Below are 14,519 nucleotides of genomic sequence, written 5' to 3'. Positions count from 1 at the left end.
AAGTTGTTAAACGTCCTCCCGAGGATTGAAATTATTGAAATAAGGTAAGTCTTCCAGGAGAGCCAAATAAGTCTCAGGTTGGGTCTAATCAGGGTTATTTTAGGGTAAAATCCACATTTTGATTAAGTGTTAGCATTTTGAAGGTGAAATTGTGTGTTCTTGCCTAGATGAGTTTTGATCAATTTTTTGAAGCAAGATGATGCTTGAAACACAAAATTTGCTCCTAACCCTCTCTAAAGGTCCGGGGTGAAATTCATCCTAAGTGCAATTTCTTGTTTTTGATAGGCTTGCTAACTGGTTCCTAGCCTTGAGAATGACCTAACCCTGCCTTGTGAAGTGATTGGAGACTTAAATTTTGGATGGTTTAGCCAGAAAGGATAAGTTCGCTCCTGACCCTCTCTGAAGGTCCAGGGCGAAAATGTTATTTAAGGCATATTTGTCACTGACTTTTCTAATTTGTTTTGTGCAGGGTCTCCAGGAGGGATGATTGGACGTGACTTGATGCTTTTGAAGATTTGAAGGCAATGGAAAATGATGAATTTTGAAGGCTAAGGGAAAATTCGCTCCTGACCCTCTTTGAGGGCCCAGGGCGAAATTTTGATTTCCCTCATCTTATAGTGAAAAAAGGACCAAGTGTTGGACATGAGTGGAAAATGAATGACTTTCTCCATCCACCTGAAGGAGTTTTAACTCGAAATGATGAAGGATCTTGTTGGAATCATCAAAATCGCTCCTGACCCTCTCCAAGGGTCCAGGGCGAAAAAACTTATTGGAGTCATTCCTGACCTTGTTTGGTCAAATTGAGATATCAAAGGCATGGTGAAGGATAGTATGAGCATAATGAGGTATCCAGATTTGATCAAAGATGATGAATTGAAGGTGTTTTGCCCAAAAGGTGAAAAATCGCTCCTGACCCTCACTGAAGGTCTAGAGCAATTTTCTTTATATGTACCATCTTGTGACCTTTTTGGACATGAGAATTTATTCATAGCATGAAACAAGATAACATCTTCCTTAGCCAAGGAATTTCGAGATGAAAAGTGAAATAATTTGATCATGATGGCAAAGGGCGCTCCTGACCCTCACTAAAGGTTCGGAGCTTGATTTTCAAACTTGCACTGTTCTTGCAAGATCAAAGTGATTTTATGATTGGAAGAGATCAAGGAGAGCATGTTCTGTCCGTTGGATATAATTTAAGTGGTCAACAAAGGAGGAAATCAACCCAAAAAACAAAAGGCGCTCCTGACCCTTACTGAAGGCCCATGGCGATTTTTCAAGATTCTCCTCTTTGTTTGAAATTTTGAGGCAAAACCTGACTTGGATAAGAGGAAGAGATGATGTTTTATACCTTAGAAGCGATTGGGAGTCTAAAGAATAAGGAAATATACCAAGAAGCAAAAAAAGCGCTCCTGAGCCTCACTGAAGGTCCAGAGCGATTCTCTTGAAAGACACATTATTTTTTCACTTGTTGGGCTTAAAGATTTATTCATAGCATGAAAAAGGAAAGTTCTTCCTTATTGAGGTGATTTCAAAGGGAAAGGTGAGAGAAAATAGCTTAAATTTGCAAAAGCGCTCCTGACCCTCACTGAAGGTCCGAAGCTAGATTCTAAAAGTGCAATTTTCTTGCAAGGTCAAAACAAGTTTTGTGATTGAAATGAATGGAAGAAGGTGTGTTTTGCCCGTTGAAGATAATTTGGGGGGCTAACAAAAGGTGGATAAGCTTGAAATTGCAAAATTGCTCCTGACCCTCTCTCAGAGACCAAGGCGAAAAACCTAATATCCAACCTTTTTCTTCAAAATTGGGCGAAGCTAAGCCTAGGCACAAGTTTGAAGCAATGTTTGAAATACCTTGAAGTGGAATTGAGATGCTAGGAGTGCAAATTTTGATGACAATAGGGAAAATCGCTCCTGACCCTCTCCAAGGGTCCAGGGCGAAATTTCCAAGTATGCCCATTTACCTTACATTTCGAGATGATATTTTTGTTTCCAAGACTCAAAAGGGAGTGAAGTATGATGTTCTACGCCTTGAGGGTAATTTGAAGTTGAAGTGATTAAGAATTTGTGCAAAAGGACTCAAGATCGCTCCTGACCCTCACTGAAGGCCCAGGGCGAAATTTACAAAATCAACAACTTCCCCTTCAAGATTGTGCTAAGGCAAGGTTGTGCTAAGGTGGAAGAGTCCTCCGAAACGTGATGAACAAGGATTTGCCTCCAAAACTTGATGATCCTAGCCTAAATTGCTAAAGTCGCTCCTGACCTTCACTGGGGGCCCAGAGCGAAAATCTTTGGAGCACCTATTTTGCCTTACAAAAGCAAATTAAACGTGTATGGAATGGATGAAGGAGATCATCGCTTACCCCACAAGGAGAATTGGCAATTAAAAGATGAAGGATTAAGAGCAAAATTGAAGAAATCGCTCCTGACCCTCTCTAAGGGTCCAGGGCGAAAAAGTCCTAAAGGCACTTTCCTCCTAGAGATCAAATGAAATCAAACTCACAACTCCAATTAGAAATGCCATTTAAATGCCTAGATGAAGTTTTGGGCAAGAAAAATGAGGAATGCAAGGCCTAAATTGAAAGTTCGCTCTTGACCCTTGCCAAGGGTCCAGGGCGAAGTTAGTAGCATTCTTTATTTTTACCATATTTGAGCGTTAATATCCTCCAAATTGCATTAGATGCCAAAATTGCTAACTTCGAAGTATTTGAAAAAATTAAATTAAATTGGCATTTAATAAATTAATTTTGAGCCTTAAAAAATCGAATTTTTATTGTAAAGGCATTTAAAATTAATTTTTTATTAAATTAAAATTAAATATGGAGCGCTTGAGGTCTTATTTTTATTTATTTTGCCAAGTCGGCCTCTCCTTTTTGCAATTTTATTTATTTTTTAGGCCTATTTTGACAAGTCGGCCTAGGGGGAGCAAGGTGGTGAGCGCTCTATATATTGGAGGTGTTTTTTCATCATTCAAATCATTCACTCATTGCTTCAAGTGCGAATTTGGAGAGCAAGAAGGAAGTGCGAAATCTGGTCTATTTGGAGCGAATTTATTTCAAGTGTTGGAGGCTAGAAGGAGGTGGAATTGATTCTTGTGAAGGCTAAAGGAGGCGCATTTTGCCTAGCGAAATTCACCTATTTTTGCATCATTTCTAAGAGTTAGTACTCAAGAGAAGGTGTCAAGATGGCGACCCCAAAGGCGGGAGCATCTACTAGTCGTCCAGCTCTCATGAAGGAAGATCAGAAGAATGAAGAATTGGAGACCAGGATCGTGTCCAAATGAAGCAATATCGGAGATACCAACTTGGGAAACTTCAGTATGAAGAAGTTTCGAGAGGTCCCCTACATTGGCAAGCCATCACCTGTCGCAAAGAGAATAATTGAAAGTGGCATCATCAAGGCGGCCGGTTTCCCTCCAACAGTCCAGTGTCATGAGCAGATGATCGAGTGTGCCCGCCATTATGACTCACAATCAAGGTCGATCGTATCCAAGGAAGGAAACACTTTGGCTTACCTTTCAGAGGAGGCTATAAGTGAGGCTCTCCATCTTCCAGAGCATAAAGATATGATTTACAAAAGCCTAGAAGGAGCCTGGTCAATGTATGAAGATGATCCCGACACTTGCCTGAATCTCATCAACAAGAATTGGTTGCTCAAAAGTTGTCCTCGCCTGAGCAAGATTCCCAACACACCACATAGGATCGACTTCCAGGAGGAGTACAGAGATTTGATAACTTTGCTCAATCGAGTTACAGGGGCTCCTCAAGCCTTCTATTTCGAGAAGTGGATGTTCTACTTCATCCAAGTGATAGTCCAAGGAAGAGGAACGATTCATTGGGCTAGAATTATTAGCCATTGCCTGGATGTGCAGTTAAGAAGACTAAAGTCTGCCAAGTCGTTCCACATGAGCTCATACGTCATATATGCCTTGATCAGGAGTTTTGAATATGCAGGGCTACCTCACAGAGGAGTGATCGGAAGAGGACTCGGAGAAGTGAGAGTTTGTGACTCTTATGTTCATTTGCATCATCCTCCTAGAGGTGACTACAAGTTAGTCAATGACACCTTCACGATGAACATCACTAGGACATTGCAAGGTGGGATTCACAATCGACTATCTCTGGATGCACAAGAACTTGTGAAGAAGTATGGTGCATGGTTCATCCAATTTCAAAGGTTTACATATATCAGTGTTCATGGGTGTCCTTCACCTCCCTACATGTTGCCGAGGTATCCGACAGACAGGATAGTGCTACTTGAGGTGACTAGACAGTTGGCAGCTTATGCAAAGGCATCCAGACACAAGCATGGACATGGAGTTCCCGTGCCCATCATATTGGGGAATTCAGTTGAGGTATGTCCTAATATTCAAGCCTTGGAGGATGCAGAGAAGGAATTGGCTTTATATTTATTCACATTCTTTGCCTCGAGGGAGAATTTTGATCCTCATGGTTATATGGAGGAGACAGTTGGTAAGAAGTACAAACACGAATTTCAGGTAGAGGACTTTTGGATGAATCTCTCAAGCGATTTAGAGGTTAAAAGAAAGATGCATTCCAGGCTACCCTTAGATCTCGTCAGGAAATGCAAAGTTTATAGGGTAGCTAATCAAGCACGGGATAGCGGTAGACATCTCCAGTCATCTTATGACAGAGAAGACAAAGCAGTGAAGGTAAATTGGAATGAACCTGAGGTTTTGGACTTGAGAGCTTTGATGGCTCCACTTTTGTCATGTACTCGCAGATGGGTGGATGTACAACATCAGAAGCTAAGAGAGCAGAACATACCGATGACTTTTACTTTGGAAGAAAGACCAGAGGAAGGAGGAGCGAGCGTCAGTGAAGACAATTCTCATCCTAGAGGCGCAAAGAGGAAAGAAAGACCTGAGAAAAGAGAACCTTCCAAGAAGAAGCAAGAAGCCAATCGAGATTGCTCATCAGGCATATCTTCTCGACATGGAAAATAGACAAGTCAAGCTGAAGAATAAGAGAAGACAGTGCCTGAGGTTGATGAATCTATGGAGTCGATGGTACAAAATGATAAACCTGAAAAGGGGCAGGCACCTCAGCATTCATCAAGTCAATCTCCCCAAGTTGATGAGCTACATGAAGAGAAGAACGATGATGAAGTGACATCCCCTCTCCGAGAAGATGAACCATTGCTTAAGGAAATACAAGTTAGAGAGACAAGATCCACCATTCCGAATTGGTTAAAAGAGAGATTGACAAAGGTGATCGTGATTGAGGATGAAGAGGATGTGATTGACTTAGAGAGTCTTATAGGAAATTCTCAAGAAGTAACGGAGAAGAGGTAGGCCACGAAGATGTCCAAGGTGATCAGAGATGAGACAGGATCCAGGAAATTGCAGATAGCTACACCGGTAGTGGACAAGTATGAAGGTGAAATCCTTGCAGATGAGTATGATGTAGAAACATTTGAGCTTGGTCCCCTCACTACTGAACAGGCACTGGATGAGGCAACCGATTCATTTGAAGCACTTAAAGACAAGCTTAAAGGAGAAATGGAAAAGAATAGAAAGCTTGAGAGAGAAGTCAGTGCTTGGAGAGGCTACTTTAGTCATCTCAATCAGCCCTTGGGACGTCAGGATCCGGCAGTATCTCCTGTGCAAGCACTTCCCCTTGAATTAGTTGGCGAGGCAGAAAGAGTCAAGAGTTTGGTTCAACTTATGAACTCCTGGATTGACAAATCCCACACGGTAGTCGTTGAATTTACAACAAGAATGATGAAGACAGTCCACCGAGCTATCCAGGTCCTTGAGATTGTCCACAACCTAATGATAACTGTAGCCACTTTCGCTCACACTAGAGATGTTATCATTCCTGTTCTACAAGTAATCAGGCAAACACCAAGGAAGATCCTAGCACAAGAAAAGATAATGGATGGAGGAGCTCATAATTTACTTCAGTGGTCAACTCTACTCCAGATGAAAGAGGTTCTTTTCGAGGACATCAGCACCAAATGCAATCAAGTTGAAGGTGTCATCCATCCAATTCAGGATAAGGTGTTTGAAGTGTTATGTACCATTCTTGGCAGGAGGATCGAAGTTGAGACGGATGTAGACCTCCAAGAATTGGAAGAGAGAGTCAAGGTCATCTTTTGCAAAGATGAGAATGTCATCACAGATGAGCAACGGGATCTAATGTTCACCACTATGCTCCTGATTGAGAAGATCAAAGAACTCGAACCTGGATGGGAAACGGCTCTTCTCAATGCCTTTAATCAAGTTATCCACTTGGAGGAGCGAATGAGGAATCTTCCCGAGATTCCTATTGCTGAGATTGAAGGAATTGTGTCCAGATTCGTTGCATATGCTAAGAAAGAACATTGGAAAGGAAATAAGGTTCTAAAAGAAAGGTTGTTATAGAATGATGTGGAATCTTAATTATCATTGGTCTATGTTTCCTCGATTTTTGTGCCAGTTAAATATTTGGCTATGCATTTAATAATGTTCATCTAAAAGGGGAACTTTTTGTAACAAACCCTAATTAGGGTTTAGGTATCAGAATCTCAGCCGTTGATCTTCTTTTGATCTGGACCGTTCATTGTAATTGAGGATGCTATATATACCCTCACTCATTTTCATTTTGTCATTAGATGATTAGAAATTAGATATTAAAGAGAGAGATAATAGTTAGAGCTTTGGAGAGAAGAAAGTTATTTTGTAGCAAGGTTGAGTAGTGAAGAAAGAATTTCGAACAATTGTTGTCTATTTTGGCTTTGAGATCAATAAAATATTGAAGTTATGGTGTTTTATTGCAATTCTTGTGGCTATCTTCATGGTTGTTTACTTTCTTGAATCATTCTCAATCGAAATAGTATTTAAGTTTGAAGGGCTAAGTGTTGTGCTTGATCTTTGGTGAGATTCACGTTCCAAACCACTAGCTTCTTACTGATTGTAAGGACGCCTTGTGTGGTCAACTGGAGATATTGAGATTGCTTGAAACTTCAATCGTTATTGAAATATTGATATGTATCTTTATGATAGTATCTATAATTCTTGATGATTTGAAAATCACTAATCACCTTAGAAGATCGCATCAATTCCAGTAGAGTTGTAATTCCTTGGCAATACTGAAATTGGTAGAATCTTACCAAGTCTAGCCTACCTTGAGTCATTCTTAGGATTAGATTAGAATTCATCTCTTGAAAACCCTACCTTTTGATCTTTTTTTGAGAATTTGTTAGCATTAGGAAAAATCCTGTTCTTGCAGTCGAGTGAGAGTAACATGGACCAGCTTTCTCAGAAAGTGCATAAGACCCCTTGAAGAAACAGCATTCACAACGACCACTGGTGCTTATCCACACGTAGAGATCCTACAACAAAGAACCTTGAAGTCACCCTGATTGATCGTTTTGCGATATCTTCAGCATTCAGAGGCTTTACTCAAGAGAGGATAAGGTACCCTTGGGTATTTTATTCTGTGTTTGATTGTGTACAAAATACACGTCAACAGGTACACAAGAGTCCAAATAACTCAGTGAACATAGCAAATACATCTTAGGGGCATTGAAGTCATGAAGTATATATTACAAGGATTTCTTGAAAGCATATGATTGCAGTCCAGTGATGAGACATACTCTTTATTGCAAGAATAATAGGCTACAGCAGTAGCACTGACTGGCATCCATAGAATAGAGGACAGTCATCAAAGCTAATGCAGGGACAAGAAAATAGTCCTAGATCACAAAGTAGCAAGAGTATCAATGATATTTCTTAATAAGAGTTTCCAGTCATGGCATTAGGACAGTAAACATAAGAATGTATGTTCATGAATAGGCATTGAATGCCTTCAAAACCACTGTCAAGTCCATTATACTATTTATGTGAAGAAAGCCAGTAACAGAGCAGTTATTTACACTCAGACCAATGCAAATCAGTATGACAGAAGCCAAAATTGTATTAATGTGAAAGCATAATCAACAGTCATGAACAACTTACACAAACCAATAAGAGATAAGAGGCAAGAAGCAAATGACCAATGGTAATAACCGTCTTCACAAATGTGCATGTGACTGTCACAGTATGACAGTGAGATAGAAAATTTTTCCTTGCAAGGCTAAGAGAAAGGTTGCCAGTGTGTTTGGTGAGAGGAAGATAAGTGTGGAGACCCTAGGAGGGAGATTTGAGACCACATCAAATAGAAATGCTTGAAGAGGAGAAGATTGTTCCAAACCCCTTGACTGTCTCAGTCATATAGTCATCAAGAGTGGAATTCTCAAAACAAGGTGTTGATTGAATTTCCAGAGGAGAGGCCAGGATGTTTTGATCACCCTTGAAGGAGGTCTAACACATCAAGAACATAGAACTTGAGCATCCAAGTGGCATTGGTGTGACCTTTTGGACCTATGGTATTGACTGTCATAAGCATAACGGGTGTCCCAGTCCTATTTCACCAGTCATTTGGTATGTTGCAAAGGAAGTCCAACTCGAGTCTTCAGTTGTTGTCATATTAAAGTGGAAAGCTTGTCTAATGTTTCCTAATGACAATAAAGCCCTAAGAATGATGAGTCTCTTGTTGTGAATGGTTGTGTACTACCTTGGGGTTCGGGTACTAGTTGAAGTGTTGTTATGCTAACTGATAGATTGATCATGAAGACTCATTGCAAAGTAAAGCCCAATGTCATGTTTTGTACAATGCCCTGTCTGATTTTGTAAACCCTTATGGTCCTCTGCATCAAGATCAAAGGCAACCACATTTTTAGATGTCAAATCCTAGCTTGCATTACCCATGGCACGCATTGGAACTCACAGCACAACCTTGCCAGACTCCTTAAAAATTTGTCTCATCTGCCTTGGAACCCACAACCCCTTACATGACCAACTAGAGAATCTTTTCCATTCCACTTCAACCTTCTGAGTATAGCAGTACATGTTGGCCACCATAATCCCATGGAATTATTTTCTAGACACGACCATATCAAGGGAGTACTTAGAAGAAATACAAATGATGTTTGGCCTGCACTTGTTCAGTGATTCATGGACATTTTTTAAGTTACAGGATAATCTCTTGACATACGATAATAAGTGCCATGCTTTTCAATATTAGTCAAGCTCAAAGATTTGAGGTGGACTACATGGGCTTGTGTTATGAAGGATCTTTTCATCTTAACATGACCAATAAATGGAAAAATCTAGTTGGTGGAGGAACAAAGAAGAGCTAATGCTTCTTTTACTCTCACGTTTTTAATCCCTGTTTAGAAAGTGTGACATTCTGTATCATTTGCACAGGTAAAGGTGTAAAAGGTTATGAAATCTTTAATGATGAATCACCTGATTAATTACTCAATATTTGTAATCAGCTTTGTGCATCGCCTTTCTTTACCAAGTTTCCAGAAATTCAATTGGGTCTCAAAATTAAGCTAAATTATCATAATGGAGGTTTTTCTCTGATGGCAGCTAAATCAACTTATGGTCCTACCAAAAATCAGTTCCAGTAGTGCTAGAGTGTTCTGGTCTCTAATTAGTTGGCTTTCAATATTTATATTAAGTCATGGGTATAATTTTCATTTTCAAAGTTGGAGTAAATAACTATAAGCGAATGCATCACCCATCTTATTGTGTGTTGCGGTTAAGTTTCAATTTCTAAAACTGAAACAGAATCATAAAAATATCGTAAAACAGATGTTGAAATAAATCCAAATATACATAACATGCAACCATATTGTGTATTTTCAATTACTGATTGCATTATGTAGTTCAAAGCATGCATTGGAGAAAGCAGATTTTCAACACCTTATTGATTTATTGATTGATTGATTTTGTGTGAAACATGCCTTATTGATTTACTAGTATTCCAATAACTCGTTGACTGACCTGTCCGTGTTGATAAGCTGGTGTATCTTTCTTGTTTGCATAAGCTGAATAGCCAACACAAGCATACTTAAAATCTTCCAAGCTTCGTCCCTCATTTGAAACCTCTATATCAGACCCTAATTCAACATAGTTTGGTACTGTTCATTCAACATTTAAAATAGTAAGCATATTTCGCCAATGTTTTAGCTCTTCTAACCTATTAACTTCAATGTATAAATTACATAAATTGAATGTGTAATGGATGAAGACCTAATTGGAGAGGGATAAAATGAACTCCGGAAAGAAATTCCAAACATGCAAGCAGCAAGGAAACAGAGAAAATGTGTGGTAAATCAGAAAAATAAATGAGAAATGGTAAGAAGACCAAAAGGGAACTTATAAGGCTTATCTCCCTTAAAGTGCATATCATGCACATATCATGCACTATCTACTTGAAAAGGCTTTGGATCTTCCACAACATTACCAGAGACATCAGAGCTTACAATTTTTTAACCAAAGATTACTCGAAACTTTTGTCATCATAATTAAAGATCCTGCTGCAAATCTGTCTTTAGGCACTACATCAAGCAGTTGTCTATTCATTCATTTAAAATTAAAAAACATTAAGACGTACTAGAATCCATGAGTAATTTTTTGTAAGCTCTAAACTACATGCATGAATAAAAATTCAAGAAACTAGTGATCAAACTAAACAGACAAATTTTGCTTTCTCTTTGTTCAATTTCAATACTGCATCCTGTCAATCACCACATATACAGTGTGAGTTGGCATAATATGAAAGCACATGTACACCATAGTGGAGGTCAAATGTTTGAATCCATAAGTTGGTGGAGTTTTACACTTGGTATACAAAAATACAAAGGTAAATAGAGATAAAAATAGAGTTGTCGAATGTTGGCATGATGAGGCCTAATACATTGACTTGGTGTCTCACTTGGCAGTGATGTAACCAAACTGCCTTCATCAGTCATTCCTATTTAATGCCTGTATTTTAGAATATATACCCAGATTGCTTTGCCTCAAGCAATTTGATTGTCAGCTAATATTATTCCAACAACATTTCAAACTATATGTGGACCTACAAGAAATGTGAAACTTTGCATTATTATTCTGCCATGCTAGCTTTGTTTTAAGGCGTGTCCTTATATTGAAGTTTACATATTTCCATTTCCTTGCATTGTGTTGCTTATAATTTCTTAATACTGCTTCTTTAGCAACAACCAAATTCTGAAAATAGACAAATTTTAATACTATGTGATTATTTTCTTGTTGGGTCTTTAGCATGGGAGAATCACCATTGTAGAATGCCATCATAGAGCCTCACAGTAATGATATTTATCTGATTACAGGAAATTAAGAATAGAATTTCCATGTAAAGGACAAGATCAGCTGGAATCCAATTGTATTGTTCAGTCTGCTACAAATATTTTTTTTGCTTTTCCCAGCCCAACAAATATCTAGCAAGACCATTCTCTTCCCTAGATAAGAATAACTAACCAAATCAGTATTACAGTACTTTACCTAGTCTAAAAGCTAAGAGAGATGTTATAAAAGCAGCAGAAACTGATATCAAAATTCAAACCTTGGATATAATTTCTTTAATTCATACTTAATCCCTTGTTTCATTATCACATAGGGTCCTCTATTTTGTATTTCATTGATTGAGGCTCTTCAACGTTATAACTGCTTTAGCAAATGTTGAGTTTTGAAAATTGATAACATATGTAAGGTAGGAATCTAACAATTTTTTTGCAATTAAGAGGTTACGGAGCTCAACCAACTGGTCGAGAGGTAAGCCATGTAAAGTTTTTGCAAACTATTCAATTGTATTTTTGCAAAGCTTCAATTGTATTTTTGCAAAGCAAAAACCAAGGGTCCATAATTAAATAACCAATGTGGGATGTTAGGGTGCTTGACCAATTGGTCAAGATATGAGTGATATTTTTTCACAAACCAATCAATAGCATTTTTGTGGAGTAAAAATTGAGATAGAAAAAACAGGATGGAATTAGAATGCCATCTTGGAAAGCTTCAGAACCTTGATAGATTCTTTAGGAATGACTCCCGCAAATGGGCCTCTGTTTCTCAGCATTCAAATTATCACATACACACTGCACCACGATCTCCTTCATTGCTTCCAAACTATGAATAGAATTGTTCTCCTTCCCTTGCTGGATACACCTGAAAGACCTTGAAGAATGACTTAAAGCAGCAAGCATGTTCCCACTTTCCTTCCTTCCTCATCCATGGAAAATTTGAGATAATCTGATTGCTAAATATTATTTTTTTGGGCATAAGAAAGCCAGAACGCATCCTACATCATTATTTTAGTATACACGATCAGTCATTCTTGAGTTCAGGACTATTTTCAGGATATATGTTCAGGATCCAATTGTCAATTTTGATTGCCTTCCAATAAATGGTACCATGGGTGCACAATGCAACTCTGTTTCAGTTCAAGAATCACCCAGTTTATTGAGCAAATAATATGAGAGAAATTTCAATATTCTAATGCACCTCTATTTCATATCATCTATTGATGATCTCTCTTTATATCTAATCCTCAAAGATTTGGCCTCTCCCTTCTCCCAAATTCAATTGAGAAAGAGACACGCTGAATGAAGTATGTGTGTGTAGTGGAAAAAAGCCTAAATTTGCAAACTTATCACTCATAAGTCATAATCCTTTTGCTGCTTGTGATTATTCAAGCGCTGAAATTTTGCCAGACTAGCTAGTTGTGACCATTAATGTTAACTTGTGTTTCATTCTAATTTCACACATCAGTGCCAAATGTATGGCTGCTTATATAAACTCCTCACTTTTTTTTTTAAAGCACCGTTCAAAAAGCAATCAATAACCTTTTTAAGGAATCATTTCAAAGCATATAACATTCTGGAATTTTCATTGCAATATAATTTTGCAAGCGGAACTACAAGATAAAGTTTTACAACATTCGAAATAAAGAATTAAGAACTAAATTAAATGTAATTTATTGTATATCCGTAAAGTGGGAAAAGTGACGAACATACACATACTTATCTGAATAGTGTCGTTGTTCAAATGCAATCAAAAATATTTTCTTCAGAATATTCCAAAACCCTCTAATTAAGAAGAAATTTTCGGACAGATAAATTTCTAAAGAGAACTATAAAAACCAATTTCAGCAGTGTTTGCAATAAACATGCCTTTCTGAAAAGCCTCGACACTCAAAAAGTAGTCTAAACACATCAAATAGGAGGATTTAAAGCAGTAAAGTACCAGGAGTATGATAAGAGAGTCCTAAATTCAGACCCTGGTAAACACCATAAAGTTTTAATACAGAGAATATAGCATCCAAGTCCCTGGTCCATATCGCAAGGGCAAATGATAGAGTTAAAATTGAATTATATCACATCCAAATTGGGGTAAAGATTTAATATTGGAATACATATCACATCAACTTGCTGGTTCAAATCCCTTGGATACATGATGTAGCGTTAAAATTGGATAAAAATCCACATCCAACTTGGATAAAATACCACGTCTAGATGCAGCCTATACAACACAAAGGAAACTTGCCAAAATATTTAAAAAGTGATAGGAACCTAAACAACCTAGAAAGTCTAACCCAGAAGTTTAATGCAAATTTAATCTGACCCAAAAACTTTAATCCAACGAAAGTGATTGAAAAATGAATAAATTAAAATTTAGAACCTTCATATTTTTATATATCTCCGTAAGAGACCACTTACCAAAGAAAATCACAGAAAAATCCTCCAGAATGTCTTAAAGACCCCCAACGGTGATACAAAAAATACTTAGAGTATTCCAGCATAGGCATTTCCTATTTCTATAACATCTAAAAGACGCAAATTCATTGCAATTTCCTGTAACCATAGACATTTAAAGTCCGCCAAAATTCATGAGAGAAGTTGGAACCAAAAAATAAGATGAGGGATAAAACCTAACCTAATTTGGAAACATTTGCAGGATAAACATGAATTGGCGTACCTTGTTGTAAAGCCCTGTTGAATCCAACGCAGAGAGGGTTGCGGTTTTGATCTTCAACTACGAGGAATAAATACAAGCAACCCTTGCAAGACTTGGCCTTATTAGTGTTCTTGTTCGATCCCCCTTCATTTGTACTGCTGTTATCTTCTTTGCTCATTTCGAATCCTCATTCTTCGCCCATGAGGTTTCGAACCCTCCACCTCCCTAGGCATATATTACCACTACTGTAATCTGAAATAACTGAGACCATGGCACGCATTGGAACTCACAGCACAACCCTGCCGGCCAATGAGTAGCGCTCATGAGTGTGAGAGAAGCCATTGCAAGGTACAGCCAAAGGCACGACCATGCCAGAAATATTCAATGCAGGAGCAAAGCTTAAACTAGCCATGGGTTGAAATTCCCTAAACACCAAAAAAGGAGTGGAAATTTGCTAAAAAATTACAGAATTTTTTCTGCACAGCCATAGTCAGGGCAAAATTAGTACCTTCTCGAGTCCTGCAGGATGGCTGCCCCTTCCTTCACAAATCGGTCTCTCCCATTGATTCTCGGTTGACTCTTGCCGCTCTCTGAAGGAGCCCTTGAATAAAGTACGCGAAGGAGCCCTTGAATGAAGTACGAGAAGGAGCGTAATCCTTGCCGCCATTGAAAACTGCATGCCGAAAATGATGCCACGAGTTGAGCGAGAGGAAATGAAATG

The 14,519-nt window shown here is 38.4% G+C and overlaps 1 long non-coding RNA gene across 1 annotated transcript; it reads right to left on the bottom strand.

Annotated features, from left to right (window-relative positions):
- Positions 1-9,828: 9,828 nt before the first annotated feature.
- Positions 9,829-14,470, bottom strand: LOC131859904 (uncharacterized). The gene is made up of 3 exons (XR_009359483.1): positions 14,307-14,470; positions 13,820-14,097; positions 9,829-9,966 (listed from the first exon to the last, which is right to left on the bottom strand). It is a non-coding gene; the product is annotated as an uncharacterized LOC131859904 (long non-coding RNA).
- Between the last annotated feature and the right edge of the window lie 49 nt (positions 14,471-14,519).

This window comes from Cryptomeria japonica, chromosome 11, assembly GCF_030272615.1.
Source record: "Cryptomeria japonica chromosome 11, Sugi_1.0, whole genome shotgun sequence".
In the NCBI taxonomy this organism is placed as follows: Eukaryota; Viridiplantae; Streptophyta; class Pinopsida; order Cupressales; family Cupressaceae; genus Cryptomeria; species Cryptomeria japonica.
Note: the sequence above shows the minus strand (reverse complement) of the source record. Positions and strands in the feature narration are given on the sequence as shown.